At 47.7% G+C, this 3,566-nt stretch overlaps 1 long non-coding RNA gene and 1 pseudogene across 1 annotated transcript in view; one reads left to right on the top strand and one right to left on the bottom strand.

Annotated features, from left to right (window-relative positions):
* LOC107184122 overlaps positions 1-1,598 on the bottom strand; it is a 20,424-nt gene extending 18,826 nt beyond the window's left edge. Inside the window, exons 1-2 of the long non-coding RNA XR_001514944.1 lie at positions 1,320-1,598; positions 846-1,004 (exon numbers count right to left, since the gene is read on the bottom strand). This is a non-coding gene — a long non-coding RNA (uncharacterized LOC107184122). The remainder of the gene's footprint in view (positions 1-845; positions 1,005-1,319) is intronic.
* Positions 1,599-3,110: 1,512 nt separating this feature from the next.
* Positions 3,111-3,566, top strand: part of LOC102762381 — a 3,764-nt pseudogene continuing 3,308 nt past the window's right edge.

The following is a 3,566-nucleotide window of genomic DNA, read 5'->3' as shown; positions in this document are numbered from 1 at the left end:
GGGCCCTGGTTACCTGAGCCTCGGGCGTCCCTGGGCAGCTAGGCAGCCACCATCCAAGGCTTGACTGAGCCTCGAACCAGCCCTGGTCGGCTGGGCAGCCACCATCCAAGGCTTGACTGTGCCTCTGGCCAGCCCTGGGCAGCTGGGGGACTGAGAGGATTGGGGGACTCTGGAAGCAGGTGCGTGGCGGTGCTGAAGGGACTGGGCACCGCCATCTTGTGGCTGTGGGCGCCACTATCTTTGAGGGCAGGGCAGTCAATTAACATATTCCCCCCTTATTGGCTGTGGGTGCCATCATTGCGATGGCATGAGGGTCAATTATCATATTCCCTCTTTATTAGATAGGATTATGCATAACAGGATATTGTAAAAGTTAGGTAACGAAATTTTTAATAAAACGTTTCTTACATACCATTATATTGGCTGGGCCACCAAAATATTCATTGTGGGCCCCATGTGGCCTCCCCACCAGTGAATTTGACATGCCTGAACTAATTGCTCCCTCTGTCTCCAGTCTCCAACTTCCTCTGCCGCCCTCTTGTGGCTGCCCTGGCCCGAGTCTCCCAAAGCCTTTCTCTGACCCTGTGCTGGTCCCATTTAGCAAACACTCCAATCCTCTTAGCCAGGCCAGCCTCAGCAAAATACAGGGAGACTTAGCAGGGATTTGGAGGGACATGTGACAGGCTGTGGTTGAGGTGTGAGCACAACCTCAGGAGGGGGGCAGGCACAGAGGAAGACAGACCAAGGAGCAGGAGAGGGGTCACAGAAAGGGAAACATAGGTGCAGAGAGGGGCGAGATGGTGGTTAGGGACAAAGGGGAAACTGAGGCAGGGGCATTTCTTGACCTCAAAACCAGAAAAGTCAGGGTGCCCCCAGCTTGGGTCACTTCCCATGTCACAGTAGCTGTCCCATGCAGTCTAATGTCCCTATAAAATGTCCATTGAGGCCGCAGCCTAATCCCATGCCAACAGGAGGCCCCACCACACACCAGAGCATTCCAGCGCCTTTCGACTGAGCAGGGAGTGGGAGGGACATGTGACAGGCTGTGGGTGAGGGGTGAGCACAACTGCAGGAGGAGGGGCACAGAGGAAGACAGACCAAGGAGCAGGAGAGGGGAAACATAGGTGCAGAGAGGGCTGAGATGGAGGTTAGGGACAAAGGGGAATGGACATTTCTTGATCTCAAAACCAGAAAAGCCAGGGTGTCCCCAGCCTGGGTCACTTCCCATGTCACAGAGCTGTCCCATGTAGTCTAATGTCCCTATAAAATGTCCATTAAGGCCGGCAGCCTAATCCCATGCCAACAGAGCATTCCAGCACCTTTCTGAGAAGACAGCCAGCATCTGAGCTGCGGGAGCTGGCTGCCCAGCTGGAGAGCACAGCCCTCACCCTCTGCTCTGGGCCCTGGGCCCAGCCAACCTGCTTCTTGAAGGACATGTGGGCAGCTGGACGTCCATGGGACTTTGGGTAATGATGTCACCTTCTCCATGCATGTGGGGGTGAATTGCATGCAGTGTGTTGTGCCATTAACATGCTCAGCACAGAGCCTGGGTCACAGGTCCTGAATCAATGGGAGTCTTACGTATTCTGCCCCTTGGATGCCCCCCTCCTGTGCTCCTAGCCAGGTCAGAGGAGAAATGAAGGGGACATGGGTCATATGGACAAATTATGTCCCCCCTGCAGGCCTGGGGGTCTATACCCTTTTCAAGCCCTGGTCCCACCTTCTCCTGCCTCCTCGGTGCCTGTGAGACCTGGGCTGCAGGTGTGTCGGAGTCTCTGGGATCCCCTCCCCCACGTGAGACCCAGGAGTCGCTCTCAGGAAGAGACAGGGAAGCGACAGTGTCTTGTGGCTGCGATTCATCTGCAGTGACATGGGCAGAGGATGGACTGTGTAGAAGATGTTCACAAACATCCTTGGTTGCATTTGCATTTTCAATCAAAAATTAAAGTCTATTTGTCTCCAAACTCACCACGTTGCATCCTTTGGATATATACAGCTTTGTATGTCCATCGTCCCTCAATGAAGTGGGTTTTAAAAGCCTACCGTCCGACAGGGACACCGGCAACACTCAGCCTGAGTTGGAGTCATTTCTGATGAAGCAGTTTCTGGTCATGTTTTCATCGCTGTCGCAGACACTGGCTTCAAAGTGCTGAAGGCAGCGCCGTTGGTTACTTATTAGGCCTTCTGCCCGCCCCCAAGCTCCCTTTTCCTTCAATAAAGTCTTTAACTTCGAAAAAATTATTTTTATGGATTTGAGATCGAGAGAGGAAGAGAGAGAGAGAGAGAGAGGTATTTGTACTTCCACTTATTTAGTATGTATTCATTGGTTGATTATTTTATGTGCCCTGGCCAGCGATGGGATGCCTGGCCTTGGTGAATCAGGCAGAACAAGTTCTAACCCACTGAGGTAACAGCCAAGGCCAAAACAATTTTTAAACCCTCCATTTTTGTTTTGTTTGACTCCACTCAGCTGTCCACCTCCCTCCTGGCCCTGTGAAGCAGGGTGGGAGGAAATGTAAGTTTTGTACTATATTCATTTCCTCTTCAGTGTTTGCATTTCTTCCAGGGAAGTGAGGGTTTTTTATGTTTTATATTTTAGAAAACAGTATTGTTGATAACTTAAAACTCTAATCCTTGCAGCTCACGTGCGGAAAAACATGTGGAGTACACACATACACAAACTACTACAAGTAATAAATGAATTTCTCAAGATCCTAGGATGCAAAATCAATAAGCTAATATTAATTGTATTTTTGTATAATGAAAATGAGGAATAAGAAAAGGATATCTTAGAAATAATATAATTTACAGCTTCAGACCAGTGACAAGGTTCATTGTACCTTTGTCCCTAACACTGAAAGGTGGTGGGTTTGATTCCCGCTCAGGGTACATGCACATGTTATAGCTTCAATGCCTGGTCTGAACGGGTACATGATATAAAACAACAAAACCATGATATAAAAATAACAGTGATGCAAACAATGACTGATAAAGTGATTAAACTTATTCTAGTATCTCCCTGTACACCACATTAAGAGTGAAAACACTTTCAGAGTGCTTGACTAATTTCCCTTGTGATGAAGTATTTAGAAGTTTAACTTTAACCTCACATGCTCTTCAAGCTTGAGAGAAAGCAACATATAACTGACCATGTGGGAAAATGGGTGCAGGTAGGAATATTCCTACTCTGTCTAGGGTTTATCCTTGTGATTTATTAATAGTCATCACAAATGCTGGCATCCCGGGAAACTGTCATTGAATCAATTTAAATGGGAGGCCAGTGTCAGATGGGGACAAATTAATTCTTGGAATCAGAACAACCTCTCCCTCTGCAGATCCTGTTAATACTTCAGCTTCGATAATGTTAGGTCATAATCTTTTAATAATAAATCTGGTACCATTACAAAGACCCCATTTACTGTTGAGATTTCTCAATAGCATGATGATAGCACCCACTTTCCCACTTTCAATTTTAATTTATGACACGGCATTCCCGAAGGAGTAATACTAGTAAGAAATTCGATGGGAAAATTTTCCTTTTCAGCATCATCTGTGGAATCACTGGA

This window comes from Myotis davidii, unplaced genomic scaffold, assembly GCF_000327345.1.
Source record: "Myotis davidii unplaced genomic scaffold, ASM32734v1 scaffold464, whole genome shotgun sequence".
Taxonomy (NCBI): domain Eukaryota; kingdom Metazoa; phylum Chordata; class Mammalia; order Chiroptera; family Vespertilionidae; genus Myotis; species Myotis davidii.
This window is presented reverse-complemented; position numbering and strand designations above follow the sequence as displayed.